The 18,217-nt window shown below is 36.4% G+C and overlaps 1 protein-coding gene across 9 annotated transcripts in view; it reads left to right on the top strand.

Annotated features, from left to right (window-relative positions):
* ARHGAP32 (Rho GTPase activating protein 32) overlaps positions 1–18,217 on the top strand; it is a 201,124-nt gene that overhangs the window by 137,158 nt on the left and 45,749 nt on the right. Inside the window, exon 1 of one of the 9 annotated variants that reach the window (XM_019796876.2) lies at positions 5,187–5,732. The exons of 7 other annotated variants lie outside the window; for them this stretch is intronic. The gene's annotated coding sequence lies outside the window, so the exon portion shown is untranslated. One more of the 9 variants, XM_019796878.2, reaches the window with a different exon arrangement.

The raw sequence follows: 18,217 nt of genomic DNA, 5'->3' as shown, positions 1-18,217 counted from the left end.
ACCATGGTGGGGGAGGGAGCTTCTTTGGATGCCACTTGAATAGAGTTTGCAGTGTGAATTTTTGTCTTTTTTTGGTGACAGCTGAATTTTTTGGTTAGTAGACATAGAAGTAGGTGAGGCCTTCATTTGGGGGAAAGACTTAGTAATTAGATGTAATACTGATGAAATCCTTATATTAAGAAGTAGCTTATAAGGTAACAAATTAACCCGAATTTGTGGCATAATTTTGGAATAAAATTTTGTTTTGTTTTACAGTTTTCTTCTTTTAGGGAACTGGTCCTCTATTGTCTTGCTTCCTTTGTTGTTTTACTAATTTTTTTTGGACCAATTTTGCCTAATTATAGTTTTTTTTCCTTTATTTTAATTTGTTAGCTGCTGAATTGTTTCTGTTTTCTTTCTTTGAGTTTCTAGCACTTTGCTCTTCATAATCCTGTTTCTTTAACACGTCACTTTATTATGAAGTAATCAGACATTTTATACCTAGTAAAGTGAATGTAGGTTTTTACTTACATTATAGGCAGTATTGAATTGAGCATATGCTTGTATTCTGGGGGCTAATTCTTCAAGAATCAGATGTTAAAATCGGTGCCCTAGGAGGCCTTGATGTAAGATACAAAGGAGTACCAAAATGCTAGAAGGCCCTGGGGAGTTTCCTTTTTGAACACATTGCAAGCGACAGAATAAGATAATATTTTCATATTCTGCATCAGGGAAAAACGGGTAAAAGATTCATACCAGCACGTATCTGTAAAGTGCTTCAGTGTTTGTGGATACTTGTTTTTCCATTATGTGAATTGGAATTCAAATCTTGATACAATCCTGTGAGGTATTGGGGAAAGGGAGTATATTTCTGTCCCCTTCCACACCCCGTGTTAACAGATGGAGCCACTGAGACTCAGGGAGTTCAGACAGCTTGCCTGAGGTTTCACAACTAGAATTTACTGAAGTCTTCTGACATCTGATGGTAACCGTAGCCAACACTTATGTAGCTCTTACTATCTGTCAGGTCCTGTACCAAGACACAGATTAATTAATTTGCAATTCATTAACTCAAAATCCAGAATTTGTCCCACTCTAGAACATTGAGTAGAGATAAAGTTTATCGTTCTCTCTCTCAAAACAAATATTTATTTAATATGTTTAGCTTTCATTACAGTAGGAGTGAATGAGAACACATTTGAATTTCCACAAGGCTTATACCAACAGGAGAGAAATTAGGGCAAATGCCGGGTTAAATGGAGGCTGACAAGAAGTGCTTATAGTACCCTGCTTAATCTGATTTCACTTCTGCATTATCCTTTCTAATGCCTCTCTAATTAATCCAAAAACTATCCTTCAGTCTTTTCCTCGTTACACTTAAGCCATCACTCCAGACTCTCTTCTCTTATAGCACTTTCAGCCATCTTCCTTCTCCACCCTCCTGTTCCAGTCTTTCTCCCCATGTACTCTGCTGGGCTCTGCTTCTGTGTGCTCTGAACACATGTGCGCTCAGAGCTTCCCTGTGCTCCCACTATTCTAGACCTTGAAATGCTCTTCTCCCCAGTTCGGCCACTTACAATCATCCTTGTGTTTCGGGATTCAGGCAGTGACCTGCTTCCTCCATGAGAGCTTCCCTGACCGTCTCTCCCTAGCTCCATCTCCTATTCACCCCTAGCCAAACTGAAGAGCAGCTCTGTCACTTGCTCACAAAATTGCCATCTCCTCACAAAGGACAACTATGTCTCATCCGTCTTTCTCTCCCTCACAGGAGGTTTGTACAATAGTTGTATAATTAATTACTATCTTAGTATTTACTACTAAAATGAATATTTAGAACACAACTTTTATTTGGTAATCCCTGGCTTCAGAAAACTTAAGTGATTTCCCCGTTCCAGAATAATGTATAAAATCTTTAGTCTAGAATTTGAGGGGCTCTATAAATACTGGAACTAACTTTTCTTTATAACTTAATTCATATTTAGTGTCAGTAACCTGTTTCCTTACCTCTCAGTATACTTTGGGTTTCCCTCCTTCTCTTGACTATGATCTTTCTCACTGCCTGAAATGACTTACCGTGTTCTTCACGAAGGCTCTTCAGGCCACTGCTTCAAAAACTTGGATGTGTGTTCATTTTGCTTGACAGATAGTATTAAAAACTGTGTATCCTGATTCAGTGAGTCTAGGGCCAGACCTGAGGCTCTGCATTTCTAATAAACTCCTAGGTAATTCCATGACCCTGGTCCCAAGACTGTGTTTTGAATAACAAGGGACTACATTTTAGTCTGCAGTAGCTATTGTTTGTGTCAATCATTTGGAAATAGTGTATAGTAATGAGTTCTCTTATTTTGAATTTGATACTTCATTTTTTGTGTCTTTTTTCCTTATCTGCTTGTTGGCAGATATTTTATTTTATCCTAATTTACGTCCTTTATATATAATGTTTGCTCTAAAACAGTTGATTGATAATTATAAACATGAACAGTTTTTTTTTTTAAGATTTTATTCACTTATTTGAGATCGAGAGGAGAGAGAGAGCGTGTGCGCACACGCATGCACGAGCACATGAGCAGGTGCGGGGAGGAGCAGAGGCAGAGGGGGAAGCAGGCTCTCCACTGAGCAGGGAGCTCAATGCGGGTCTCGGTTCCAGAACCCTGGGATCATGACCTGAGTCCAAGGCATATGCTTAACTGACTGAGCCACCTGGGTTTCCACTATAGTAATCAAAAATGTTTCCTGACCCTCCTGTATGCCCTTTAGCCAGTGCTAGGAGTAGGCCCCCAATCTGTCTTCTCCTTACTTGAAGTAAGTAAACCTTTTCCATTTTTGGTCATTTCCAGTATTCACTCATTCATTGATCAGAATTTATGGAGTGCATACTAAGTCCTAGGGCTACGACAGCAAACACGATAGACAGAAATATTGTCATTTGGGGGTTTATATTCAAGAGTTGATGAGAGGGAGAGAAGAAGGTAAACAAACAAGTAAAATATATAGTACGGTAGGTAAGTGCTATAGAGAAAAATGAAGCCTAGAAGGGGGTACAGGGGTCAGAAAGTGTGGGGATGTGGCTCATGTGGGGTTATAATTCCAAAGGAGGGTAGAGTGCTTGGGAAGGGCTCATGAGAAGGTTGCTTTTGGGCAGAGGCCTGAAGGAGAAGAGGAGGGGAGCTACGCACGTATCTGGGGGGAGCTTTCCAGACAGGGAACCACAGATGTGAGGATGCTGAGCTGGATGTATGCCTGGCTTGTCACAGGATTTGCTGGAAGGCAGTTTGACTAGAGCAGTGAGTGATGTGAGCTGTGGTTTGGAGGTGAAAGGGGTCAGGTTCTCCTTGGGGCCTGGGTGCCACTGTATGGATTTTGGCCTTCATTTAAAATTGGATGGGAAGACATTAGAAGGTTTTGAGCAGAGCTGTTATTTGACTTGACTAACCTTGTTTAGAGGATCACTTTGGTTGCTGTGTTAAGGAAAGGAGAAGACACGGGTGGAAGAAGAAAGACTGGCAGTAGCTGTTGTAATGAGCCTGGCAAGAGACCAAGGTGGCTCAGAGCAGCACAATAGCTGTGAAAGTGGGGAGAGGTGACTGGATTCTGGATATATTTCTGGCCATGAAACCTACAGAATTTTTAGACATACTGTGAAAGGTTTGAATAATTCAGCTAATTCTTAGAATAGAATGATTAGGATGTAGCTATTGCCTTTCCAGTGAATTCCCTTGTGGCCACCATCACCCCTACAGATACACGTTAGTGCTTCACAGGATCGCCTCTAGACATTTTGTTCAATATGAGAGAAAAATGACAAGTGACCTGTCCTGTGCCATTAGCAGTCATTGGAAGATAAAATGTGATGCTTCCAGTCAGCCCTGTTAACTTTTTATTTTGAATACTTATCTCAGAAGAAGTTACAAAAATAGTACAGAGAAATCCCATATACTCAAAACCCAACTTCTCCCAGTTTTAACATCTTACATAACATACAGCACATTCTCCAAACCTAGGAAATTGATGTTGTCACATTGCAGTGAACGAGATTACAGACCTTACTCCACGCTCAACAGTTTTTGCTTACTCTCATTTTCCTACCATGTATTTTTATACAGCATAGAATGCAGCCTTTTGGGTTTCAGGTGAGAGTTACTGTTATTCATTCTGGAATTCTCCCGCACTCTGGAAAACTGTCGAATTTATTTGTTCCTAACTGTGCTTAGATGTTAGGTAACATGAGGGACAGATGAGTTGTACGGAGTATCCCCAGATGGCTTTTCTACAGCATGGACCTCCCCTTTCCCTTCTTTTTCTCTTTCCTTCCTCTTTTCTTTCCTGTTCTTTTTCCCTTGCCCTCCCCCACACCCCATGTTGTCTTTAGTACTAACCAAGGAAAGGGTGGGAGGAAGGCTGTTTTTTAGTTTCTATTTTTTTAAAAAAGGGTGGCTTTGCCTTCTTCACTCTGAATTAACTTTAAGAGCCTCATTTCCTATTCAACAAAATCCATAAATCCACAGCTGTTCCACTGGTAAAAATTAACATGTTTTTTTCCTGCCACATATTGGAATTCTCCATGATTTTTCATATTTTAAAATTTTATCAATTCAGTTCATTGTTTCTCTTACTGTGGCCTACCACTTGTCAACAATTTTGTATTCAATTTATGTTCAGAAAGGAAGGAGAGAATAAATTTGATCAATAGCAGAAGATTTTGGCATGGCATATGGCCGTTCTTAACTTGTGTGACGTTGGCAGTCGCTTAAGCCCTCTGCCTTGGTTTCCTTATCTCCAAGATGGGAACAGTATTAGCATCAATTTCATAAGGTTGTAGTGAAAGCTGTCTGTAAATTACTTAGAATTGTGTCCAGCACATAGTAGCATTATTTTGTTTATTAAAAACAAATATCTGAATGTGGATTTACATTGGTATTAGTAAAAAAGTCATTTGTAACAGAAAATATGTTAGTCTCTTACAATTAATTTATTTCTTCAAATAATTTTAAGTAGGTAAACGCAGTGTAATACTGTTATTTAGTATGAATATTGAATCTCTTGAATACTTATATGAGCAGCATTACAATTTGAACCCTTGGGTAACTTACCACACTCAGGAAAATTTAATTCTAAATTTTCAATTCTGGAAAACCCTTCTTTATTTTCTTCTAATAGATGCTTAACAGATTGTTGTCTCAGAATTGTTCACACAGAGGCAGTGTAAATACTTTTTTTTTCTTTTCTACATGTTAGTGGAGTAACAATCACAGGTTGCTGCTAGTTTAGTGATTCAGCCTTTTACTGGCGACACTTCCCGCTTGATCACTTACTTTTCTTATTTCATTTGGGCCTGAAGTGCCTCATTTTTATTAGATAGACTGTCTCCCATCTGGATAGCAAATATAAACAACCAAAAAATAAGTAAGTTTCTAAAAGACTGCAAACACAGTAAGTGCCAGTTTCCTCCTCGTGTTTTGTGAGCAGGACTCCTCACCTGTGTGGGGTTGGTGGGTGGAGCCAGACTGGCGAAGCCTGTTCTGCGAGTGTGAGTTCTGGCTGGGCCTTTTCTGTGGTGCTGCGGAAGCAGTACGTGCTCAGAGGGAAGGAGCAAGCTCCTGAAGGCGAGCCTCGTGCCCACACACAAGCCAGCTCGCCTCGGGTAGGGACCAAACACGGCACAGAAAACTGCAGAAAGGGGGGTGCCTGGAAACAGAGCCGGAGCCTGGAAGTGCTGTGGAGGTCTGACTCGGAGTTCCCCTGCGGCGGATAAGGTCTGAACTGTGTGCCTGTGATTCATTCTGCATGCTTTTACACGGAATGCAGAGCTCGTGTGTCTCGTGTCCTGTCGGAGCCACTGCTAAGTAAAGTCACTGGGAATAATTTTAAGTATTGATCCTAAAACCTGTGCCACAGCAAGAGGTAAGGATCAATCAGTTAGTTATTCAAATGTTTGTCTCTGGCAACGTCAGAATATTTCACTGAGTCTATTTTTACATTTTTTTAGGCACATGTTTCCTTGGTTGCTTTTAGGTGCATGGTTAGTTGCTTAATTATTCAGAAATTGAGTAATTGAACTTTAGTACTTGTCATGTTTGTAGAGAGGTTTAATTTTTGAAGTAGATTTTACTACATAAGTCCTGGGCAATGTGTCTTACTTTCCTGGTCAGTTTCAGGAAGTACCCATTTTTCTGTTTCAAATCAGCTTATTTCTTAACATTTTCTAGACCTTAGGTTAATGTACAAAAGTCTTCATGATGAAAAGAACATACCTTTGTATCATAAACAACCAGGATATTAAAAAACTTTTTCCTGGTGAGTTAATAATATTTAATTTATTGGCTAATGGAAAATAGGCAGTACTGATTTACTAAAAAGATTTAGCAGACTGTATAAAAAGGCTGTTTAAATTAGCATAAGGAAGTAACCCTCCTGCCCTTTTACTTCGTGTGTTGTTTTTCCTCGTTGGCATTAATAACCATCTCTGTCCATAAAATACGTGAATTAACTTTTTTCCTGTTGCAGAGATTTTTTTTAGCACTAGGGTAGAATTCCAAATTTATGGTGCTTCCTTAGACCTTGGTGATAAATGTGTTTCATTAAGATAGCATGGAAACTGGAATGTTCTCTGAATCACAGATCAGCCCTATTAAGCAGCTGAACATTTTTCTGATTTTCAGAAATGTTCCACTACCATTTAAATGATATCAGTATTTTAATTTTTAAAACCATAAATGTGGGGAATGTCAGAATTTATAGCTCTTTTTCATTGTCAGTTTTTAAAAAAGCACCTGTTGCTCACATAATGGCTTGAGACCATAACTTGTTTTTTTAAAGTATTAGGTAGTACTGTATGGTATTCATCAGAAGAGAGCAGAAATCTAAAGTTTCTTAGGTTAAGTTTACACTTAAGATGATTATAGGAAGGACTAGAAAGTGATCCCGTGTTTGTGTGCATCCTTCCCTAGTGATCTCAGCTCTGAATTTAGGAGCTATGACCAGATTTGATTAAGCCGGGTTTGGAATGCTGACTCAGGTTCTGGCTAGCCCTGTGCTGTGGAGGACTCTAAACATTTTTAGACCAAAGGTAAAGAGAAATTATAGTGGTAGAAATAACTCCTGCTTATTGACACTTACTTGGCATATATAATTTCATGTAAGCATTATAGTAACCCTGACTGATAGGTATTACTATTGTTGTTCTCATTGTGTATTTGCAGGAATTGAGACTTAAATAGGTGTATATGCTCAAGAGTTTGCAAATTGGAAAGTGGTTAGAGAGTGGGCTCAAACCCTCAGGTCTGTCTGACTCCAAAATCTGTTGTCTTATTCTCCATGCTAATGGTCCTTTTTTTTTTTTTCCCTATGGCAGTCTTCTAAGACTTTTGCCTTTAAATAAAAAGTCCTCATTATCGGTTCCATACTCTCCAAATATAGAATCTTTCCCCTCCAGCTCCTGAAAAACAAAACAAAACCAACCCACAAAAAAAAAAAAAAAAAAAGACCTGTGATCATATCAGTGTTCCACACCAAACTTCATGGTTTAATAAAGTGCAGAGGATTATATGACATCAAAGTGAATATGATGATACTTTAATCCACATTTAGTCTGTTTAGAATCTAATAAAAAATTTAATTTCAAGAAAAGCGTTTTCACACTGTTAAAGTTCTAAATTTTCAGATATCTAGCACTTCATATAGTATTTTTGGTAGTCTTCTTACCTTTGATGTTACTGAATTCCTAAGAATATGTATTTACTTTAATTTTTATAAGAGAGAATATATGGATAAGTGTCTTCCTGAAATAGTTTTTAAGCTTCATATCAAATACTACTAGTTCATCCTGGAAAAATAAGATCCTGGATTATTTAAAAATCCTTATTGGAGATACTTCTATAATCTGTATATTATATCCCATTCCTGTGTTAGACCCCTTTAGTGTCAGAAATTTATATCCACCTCATGTTTCCTCCTACTCTTCTCTGCTAAAATGCAAATCTTTTAGTTCTGTATTTAGAAATGCAATTAGTCAGAGTCTTTTATATAATAACTGAGGTGGTAAAGTCACCAAGCTAAAAAATTCTTTCGCTTCTTTTTTGTACAGAGTTGAGGAGCAAAACGAGTCACATTTATTTTAATTTGTAATTTAATTTTAAAATAAGAATCTATCAATTTTAGCAAGAATAATGTATAGCTTATTTATATCACACTAAAATCAGATAAGCTAAATTTGAGTCTTCTTTGATATTCCTGAAATTTATGGCTCCTGGAAAAGTAAATGTATAATGTAAATAAAGAGAGTGTCTTATCTTAACCTGATGACCATTTTCCCAAGGGAACCGTGATTTATAAAGCTCCGACAGACCATGCCCTTTCTCACTGATAACTGTTTGTGTGCTCCTCTAGGAAGACCAGCAGCATGATGTTGCTTTGGTTTCATTCTTCACTCTGGAAAAGAGATACATTTTTATTCAAATACTCAAATATTTTTGTTAACCACAGGCATGCCATTCCACGGAAGAGTTGTGCTGAATACTCCGAAGAAGCAGTTTGTTGCCTGTTTCTGCTTCTCTTTTTCCAAGTGAATTGTTCTTATCTCTTCTGTGTCTGAAAGATTCTTCTCTAAAATTTACTATAGATTTATCTTCTGGATGCCTTAGTGTCATCCATCTGCATTCCAGAGAGTAACGCCTTTTGAAATGCCTCTTCTCTCTCCTAAGTGTACACGGAAGCATACTTGACTTCTGTAACTGTTAGTAGCTTTCCAATTTTTCAATCAAGAGCCATTACTGTCAATGCTATTTTTAATTTAGCATTGTACATGACATTTCTCAAATACCTGGTTTCCTCCCTTTGAGATTGGAATGTACAGATATCAAAACTGTTACAGTCGTCCACATTCCAGAACCTCATCCCTGAGCTGGTCTCAGATATTTTCTCTGTGGGGTAGTCCCTTGCAGCTGTTACATGCATCACTTAGAGAACTGTTTTTTCTCTTTAACTTCCAAAATTATTTATGATATATTGATCAAAAGCGATTCTGTGCTTTCTTGTTCCACAACAATTTCACCAGCATATTAAGACTTAATACTCAGGGGCACCTCTNATCAAAAGCGATTCTGTGCTTTCTTGTTCCACAACAATTTCACCAGCATATTAAGACTTAATACTCAGGGGCGCCTCTGTGGCACAGCGGTTAGGCGTCTGCCTTCGGCTCAGGGCGTGATCCCAGCATTATGGGATCGAGCCCCACATCAGGCTCCTCTGCTAGGAGCCTGCTTCTTCCTCTCCCACTCCCCCTGCTTGTGTTCCCTCTCTCGCTGGCTGTCTGTATCTCTGTCAAATAAATAAATAAAATCTTTAAAAAAAAAAAAGACTTAATACTCAAATTTATCTAAAGATTTCCTTGGACATCTACTTTTAGTGGTGGGCAGAGAGGGAGAGGCATGAAATTCAAGGCTGAAACTGCTGTATTCCTGCTTTAAAAATGAGAAGTAGTTCCTAGGGAGACAGTGAGGATTTTGCATTTTGAGTATAAATCTGATAGAAATAAGTTTTTGAAAGTCCAGAACCTATAGATAATAATATTACTGCACTAAATTCTGGAAACCTAATTCAAAAATTAATCTTTATAAAGTACATAGCATTTTCTAGTAAAACAATACTATAAATGGCCATTGTACTGTTTACCAAGGATTTGCTAGCAAATCAAAGAAATAATAGTATGTCATATGATATAATCAAAAATTGTGAATGTCTTTAACAATTAAAGATAGTACAATTATGCATCAAGTTCTGGAAATAGTTATATAAGCATGTTGTATAAATTAGTTATATAAGAAGTCCTTACTACTATTTTAAGTTTTCATGGAGAAAAAGAAATAAAATGATTCAACTAAAATTATTTTTACTTAAAAAGTGCTAAACCTAATATACTGTGCATAAAACAGTAGCATTTAACAGCGATCTTTCTATCTTAAATTTTTATACCAGCCTTTTCCAGGATGATTTAGAAAGCCTAATTTATTTTTTTATATAGCTCTTTAATGAAGCTTTAAGTGATGCCCTTTCTTTCCTTTTGATGAATTTTCCTACAGCAAAGACATTTTCCACAGACTTGAGATACTCTAACATTTTATTTTGTCAGAGTATTCCATGATTTCTCAGGTATTTTCAGGAAATTTCAAATTCATAAATTGCCTGGATAAACTTCTCATTTTTCATATGATTGAACTGACATCTAGACTGGTTAATTATCTCATCTAAAATCCAAACAGCAAGTTACTGGCAGAATCAGGACTAAATACATATCTGCACCTACTTAGTCCAGTACATTTTCACCTGCTCATGTTTGGCCAATAATGGTTATGATTAGATGGACGACCTTCATTGGACTATTTGTTTTATTATTGGAAAGGCATAAAAGCTTTCAATTACTAGGCCATTGGTTCAAGTATATATTTGTAAATCTTTAAATAGAATTCCTAACGTTTTATGCTTACTGAATATTTTTACCACATTAAAAAAACATATATTTACATAGTATAGGATAGCACCAAATAAACTAAAGAAAAGGAATTGAAATATGAGTCTTAGGTCATCTTGATAATTGGAACTGGATACATTGAAGAGAGGACAAGTATAAAAGCATCATTATTCTGATAACCTTTATTACACTTAAAAGTCATCACATTGAAAGTAATGGGAGATTAATTAGATTTTATTTAATATGCTTGTTCTTGTGAATTTTTTTTTTTTTTTTTGAGAGAGAGAGAACAGAGTGAGAGAAAGAGCATGAGCTGGGGGTAGGGGCAGAGTGAGAGAGAGAAGAAGGCTCACCGCTGATCAGGGAGCCCGATGCAGGGCTCGAACCCAGGACCCTGGATCATGGCAGATGCTTAACCGACTGAGCCACCCAGGTGCCCCATGATTTTGTGACTTTTAAGAAGAAAATTCTAGTGATCAGATTTTCGTTTATATTTTGAGTTTAAATCATTTAGAGTGTAATGCTAACACGAACTGAGTTTAGGTTGGTTAACACATGTAAAGCACTGGCACAGAGTAAGCACTCAATAAATATTAGCTATATTATAATTATTGTGATATTACTGTATCATAGTACAATTTCTAGATTTTCCTTCAATTTTTTAAAAATATCTGGTTTAGGATTCAGTTTATGTTTCTCATCATTGGGGTTGGAACAGGCCATGGGTAGAGCCAAGTTGAGGGAGATCTAACACAAGATAGACCAGAAGATTTTCAGAGATAAAAACACAGTGGCAGAATTTCTTGGACATGTACTTATTACATCAAGTAAAAAATTACTCTTAAGTTTGGTGTGCAAGAAACTCCTTTACTCTGATTTGGAGGGTGTTTTTTTTTAAGATCAAAAAAACACATCTTCAGAATTATTTATGTGTATTTTCACTTATTGACTTAAAGAACTTCCTTTATGTCATTATTCAACCTAAAAGCTTTATGTACGTTAAAGTTCTTTTACGCAAAAGGAAAAGTTACAAAGGTTGAGAGTACTGGAAAAAGTGTTTTAGGTTCAGTTTATTTTGTGACTTATATTTGAGTCACGTTAGAATCTTGCTCAACTGTCTAGAAATTTTTCTTTAAAAGTTTTGTAGAATTATAATTCGAGTGAGTCACAGCTTAATTTCTGAGTTCATTTAATTTCAAATAAAAGCATTGTTGGTTAGTTTGGACTAATTTAATTGATCTCAAAGCTATAAACTAAATAAGAATTATATTACATTTTCCCTGGCGTGAATGTTTACTAAACTGGTTCCAAAGCTGTGTTTCTCAGTTGCCCAAAGATCCTTTCAGGACATATGACAATGCATGCTAAAAATAAGTTAATTTCTATATCTCTTGTCAATATCCCTATTAATAAATGTGAAAATACTAAGTAACACAGTTCACTTCAGCTCTTTACTTAAGACTGCGAATCTAAATCTGTGCCATATTTTTTGCTGCTGTTTAAGGCATCATTACCTATTACAGTTTTTCTGTTTTTGGAATTATTTGCCTACACTTGTACCGAATAGAATTATTTTGTTTGTGTTCCTTTACTGAAAGTCACTTCTAATATGTTTAAAGTACTCCCTTGTTTATTACAGTTTCTGAGCTGAACTTTGACTTAAGACTTTTTTTTTTTTAATTGCTATTTCCTTCTCAAGTCTTTTGCACTCATTTATGTCCGTGCAGAGGATACAGGGGAAGTAGGAGTAAAGGGAACTTATCACTGAAGTATAAAAGCAAGACTTTTAAAAGTGGGTATAAACTTAGTTTGCCACACTCAAAGCTTAAACAAGACAAACTAAATGATCTTCTTAAGAGATTCAAAGAAATCATGTGATAAAGGTCAACAGTTGTTCATTTTATTTAGCTTAGTAATTAAGAATAGGGAATTTCTTTAATTTAGTTAAATTTTCCATCCAAAAACCCCAAGAAAATGTGACTTGTAATGGTGAAACTTAAGAAACAACCTATTTNGGAAAACCCAAAGGAATCCACTCCCAAACTATTAGAAGTTATAGAACAATTCAGTAAGGTGGCAGGATACAAAATCAATGCCCAGAAATCAGTTGCATTTCTATACACGAATAACGAGACTGAAGAAAGAGAAATTAGGGAATCCATCCCATTTACAATAGCACCAAAAACCATACGTTACCTTGGAATTAACCAGAGATGTAAAGGATCTATNGGACCTATATCCTAGAAACTATAGATCACTTTTGAAAGATATTGAGGAAGACATAAAAAGATGGAAAAATATTCCATGCTCATGGATTGGAAGAATTAACATAGTTAAAATGTCCATACTACCCAGAGCAATCTACACTTTCAATGCTATCCCGATCAAAATACCGAGGACATTTTTCAAAGAACTGGAACAAATAGTCCTTAAATTTGTATGGAACCAGAAAAGGCCCCGAATCTCCAAGGAACTGTTGAAAAGGAAAAACAAAGCTGGGGGCATCACAATGCCGGATTTCGAGCTGTACTACAAAGCTGTGATCACAAAGACAGCATGGTACTGGCACAAAAACAGACACATCGACCAATGGAACAGAATAGAGAACCCAGAAATGGACCCTCGGCTCTTTCGGCAACTAATCTTTGATAAAGCAGGAAAAAACATCCGGTGGAAAAAAGACAGTCTCTTCAATAAATGGTGCTGGGAAAATTGGACAGCTACATGCAAAAGAATGAAACTTGACCACTCTCTCACACCATACACAAAAATAAACTCCAAATGGATGAAAGACCTCAATGTGAGACAGGAATCCATCAAAATTCTAGAGGAGAACATAGGCAACAACTTCTATGACATCGGCCAGAGCAACCTTTTTCACGACACATCTCCAAAGGCAAGAGAAATAAAAGATAAAATGAACTTATGGGACTTTATCAGGATAAAGAGCTTCTGCACAGCCAAGGAAACAGTCAAAAAAACTAAGAGACAGCCCACGGAATGGGAGAATATATTTGCAAAGGACACCACAGATAAAGGACTGGTATCCAAGATCTACAAAGAACTTCTCAAACTCAATACACGAGAAACAAATAAACAAATCATAAAATGGGCAGAAGATATGAACAGACACTTTTCCAATGAAGACATACAAATGGCTAACAGACACATGAAAAAATGTTCAAAATCATTAGCCATCAGGGAAATTCAAATCAAAACCACAGTAAGATACCACCTTACGCCAGTTAGAATGGCAAAAATTGACAAGGCAAGAAACAACAATTGTTGGAGATGATGTGGAAAAAGGGAATCCCTCCTACATTGTTGGTGGGAATGCAAGTTGGTACAGCCACTCTGGAAAACAGTGTGGAGGTCCCTTAAAAAGTTAAAAATTGAACTACCCTATGACCCAGCCATTGCACTACTGGGTGTTTACCCCAAAGATACAGACGTAGTAAAGAGAAGGGCCATATGCACCCCAATGTTCATAGCTGCATTGTCCACAATAGCCAAATCATGGAAGGAGCCGAGATGCCCTTCAACAGATGACTGGATTAAGAAGTTGTGGTCCATATATACAATGGAATATTACTCAGCTATCAGAAAGAACGAGTTCTCAACATTTGCTGCAACATGGACGGCACTGGAGGAGATAATGCTAAGTGAAATAAGTCAAGCAGAGAAAGACAATTATATGATTTCTCTCATCTATGGAACCTAAGAACTAGGAGGATTGGTAGGGGAAGAAAGGGATAAAGAAGGAGGGGTAATCAGAAGGGGGAATGAAGCATGAGAGACTATGGACTATGAGAAACAAACTGAGGGCTTCAGAGGGGAGGGGGTGGGGGAATGGGATAGACTGGTGGTGGATAGTGAGGAGGGCATGTATTTCATGGCGCACTGGGTGTTATACGCAACTAATGAATCATCGAGCTTTACATCAGAAACCAGGGATGTACTGTATGGTGACTAACATAATAAAAAAAATTAAAAACAATAAAGTGGGTTTCATTTAAAAAAAAAAGAAACAACCTATTTACATCAAGAATAAGATAATTGTTCATTGGAGATTCATTGATACTAAATAAGAAGAAGTTAAAGGACTGGAAAGGAAGAAGCAAATCAGCAAATCTTTGCTGATGATTGTGTGCAAATCCAGAAGAATCTACAGGCAAATTGTTAGAAGAACAGAATTGAACATGGTTACTGAACAAAAACTATTTGGTGACCGAAATACCACCCAACATTAATCGAGTTTTTTCTGTCTAGTACTGAGTGCCTTATGCTCTTATTTAATCCTCAAAGCATCACAGTTCTGTTAGGTAGATTTTTAACTTTTTCCTAGATGAGGAAAAAGAAGAACTGAGAGATACATACTTTGCAGAGGCACAACTGGAAGGAAACAGTGGTCCCTCACAGCACGGTAACTGTATTTTTATATACCAGTGACAATTAGAAAATATAATTTAGAAAATACTACCATTTGCATTAGCAGCAAAAATGATAAAGTTCCTGAGAATAGCTATAATAACAGTTCATAAGACCTTTATGGGAAAAGATTAGAAAAATTTAGTGAAGGACATGAAAAATCCATCTTAAATAAGTGGAGTGATTTTCTGTGTTTGTGGACAGGAAGGCTCAATATCATAAGCCAGTTCTCATCTAAAATAATCTATAATTCAATGCAGCTTTAATCAGATTCCCCACCCCCCCCAATTTTTTTCCTCCTTTAACTTGGCAGGCTGATTATAAAATTCATATGAAAGAGTAAAAGGCTAAAAATATAAAGGCAATTTTAAAGAATAAGTAGAGGGGACTCCTTGTTCTAGATATAAGACTTATAAAGTGCTAGAACTTAAGAAATTGAAGTGTAAATGGAAAGAGAGACTGACAGAATTGAGAGAACGCAGAAACAGATTCCTCACACACCATACACCTCTTTCATTTAAGAATCAAGCTTAAAAATTAGTGGTCAAAAAATGAGTGTTCAGTAGAAGGTGATGAAATTACTGGCTATGCAGAAGGGAAAAAGTAATATGATTATATCTCAACCTCACTCTAATCATACAAAAAAGTTCAAAAAAAAAACAAAAAAAGTTAAAAAGGTTTAGAGGAAATAGGACAATATGTTTTTGACCTCACACGTTTCCTTACTGGAAAGATAACTTACAGCATGGAAACCATACTTAAAGACGTTTTAAAATTTGTGCAATAAAAGATAAGTCACAGACTGGGAAGAGATATTTGTAACATGAATAATTAACAAAGGATTCATTTCCAGATTAAATGAAGAATTCTTGTTCATCAGTAAGAAGAAGACATCAAACAATAAAATGGGCAAAGAATATGAATAGTTATTTCACTGAAGAAGAAAACTGAATGGCCAATAAACAATGAAATATTGCCTGATCTAATTATCAAGTACAGAAATGCATATTAAAGTGGAAGAAAATTTCATACTAATCAGTTTGGCCAAAATGAAGAAATCTGAAAGAACTAAATAGGACAATGAAATGAAGACTGGGGACCCAAAAATATATCCTATGAGAATATATATTGAGAAATCATTTTAGAGAATATTTTAGCAAAGTTGAAATATCCCATGTCTGAACTTGAGTGTCAGAGAAGTTCTCCCATACGTGCCCAGGGAGACACTTAGGAGATTGCTCAGTGCAGTATTGGTGGTAATAACAAAACCTTGGGAACTCTCTCAGTGACAGTCAGTAGGAGAAGAGAAGTCTAAGTTGTGGTATATACTTGTAAGGGAATACTATAATGTGCTTAAAATGAATATACTAATTCACAATTATATATTTTGAAAATATATTATTTTGGAGAAGGTTTAATATATATGATAACATTTCTGCAGATTTTAAAAACACTTAAAATGATAGGATATATTCGTTATGGTTACATACATGTATGAAGTATAAAAACATATGTGGTCAATTAGCTAACATATAGTAATTAAAAAAAAGGCAATTTTATAGTGCTCCTGTAAATGGCAAACTAGAAGAACAGATAAATAGAAAGCAGTTATAGAAACTTATACTAAGATGGGTCTGTTCATGATCTGGATTGTGGTGGTGGTTTCAAAGGTGTGTGCATATGTCAAGATGTATTGAATTATATATTTTAAATGTGTGGTTTATTGTAGTCAACTATACCTCAATAAAGCTGTCTAAAAATAAAACAAAAACAAAAAACATATGTGGTAATAATACTGAATTCATGATAAAGGTTCTGTCTGTATGAGAATAGGATTAGAGGCGATAACCAGGTTCTATATTTGTAGTGCTTAGTTTTTTTAATTAAAAAAAAGGAAAAATAAATCTGAGGAAATAATATGGCTGAATGTTAAGATTGAAAAAGCTAGATGATGTGTTCATTGATATTGTCATATTATTCTTTTAAACTTTTCTGTATAATCAAAATATTTGTTAAAGTAAACATACCTACATGGGGCTCTAATACTTCTAACAATCCCTTAGCTCTTGATTACCCAGGACCATCGTCACCCCAGGCCTAGTCTTCTGGTCATGTTTTCCAATCAGTTTGGCCTAAAAACAGCCTAAGTAAATTTTAGGCCATTAAGCTTTTAAATAGTAGTGAGGTTAAAACTAAGTGTACTTCAATAGGCTTTTTTTCCCCTCTCAACTGTTTTTTCTTGGGGCGCCTGGGTGGCTCAGTCGGTTAAGCATCTGCCTTCAGCTCAGGTCATGATCCCAGGGTTCTGGGATCAAGCCCCGCGTCGGGCTTCCTGATCAGTGGGGAGTCTGCTTCACCTTCTGGCTCCCACTCCCCATGCTTGTGCACTCTCTCTCTTTCTGTCAAATAAATAACTATTTTTTAAAAAGATTTTTAAAAAACCCAGTTTTTTCTTTGTTTTCTTAAAATTCATTTTTAAGATACTCTTTTGAAGAGCAGAAGTTTTAGAACTTATAAGTCCGTGTACATAATAAGAAAGTCAATTTGACATTGCTTAGAGGAGAATCCTTTTTCCATGTTTATTGGTGTGAATAGATGTATTGTTTAGCCTTGAATGAAAGCAAGTTTTTGGAATTTTGTTTTTATTTATTTATTTATTTTTTTTTAAGATTTTATTTATTTATTCGACAGAGATAGAGACAGCCAGCAAGAGAGGGAACACAAGCAGGGAGAGTGGGAGAGGAAGAAGCAGGCTCACAGCAGAGGAGCCTGATGTGGGGCTCGATCCTGCAACGCCGGGATCACGCCCTGAGCCGAAGGCAGACGCTTAACCGCTGTGCCACCCCAGCGCCCCGGAATTTTGTTTTTAAACGCAAATATTTCCATATTTATTTAACAAAATATTTTAAAGTTTGCAACAGAGAAAGAACTTGGGAAGTTAAGAGATCCTTAAATATCATGTAGTCCAGGTTCCCGTGTTCAGTTTCCACCAAATGGCATCTAATATGTGTTTGAAAACTTCAAGCAAAGAAGGCTATTGTGCAACAATCATGAAAATCCACTGCACGTGCGAAACATTATACTCATACCGTATTGTACCTTAGGTTTAATAATCTCCATAGGTATTATGCATCCCACTTCCACCCTTTCATTTTTCTGCTTGACTTTATGAATTTATTACAGATCTTAGAACTCAGTGCTGATGATCAAATAAATCTAATGCTGAGGTCATTATCTGGCACAAATCATCTTTCAGTTTAATTTACTGAGAAATTAAGCCTAGCTCTCAAATCAGTCTAGAAGATTTCTGAGACCCACCCAATTTAGAGAAGTCTAGTTTCAGTG

Source organism: Ailuropoda melanoleuca, chromosome 8 (assembly GCF_002007445.2).
Source record: "Ailuropoda melanoleuca isolate Jingjing chromosome 8, ASM200744v2, whole genome shotgun sequence".
Lineage (NCBI taxonomy): Eukaryota > Metazoa > Chordata > Mammalia > Carnivora > Ursidae > Ailuropoda > Ailuropoda melanoleuca.
The sequence above is the reverse complement of the archived record's forward strand: the minus strand, read 5'-3'. Positions and strand labels throughout refer to the sequence as shown.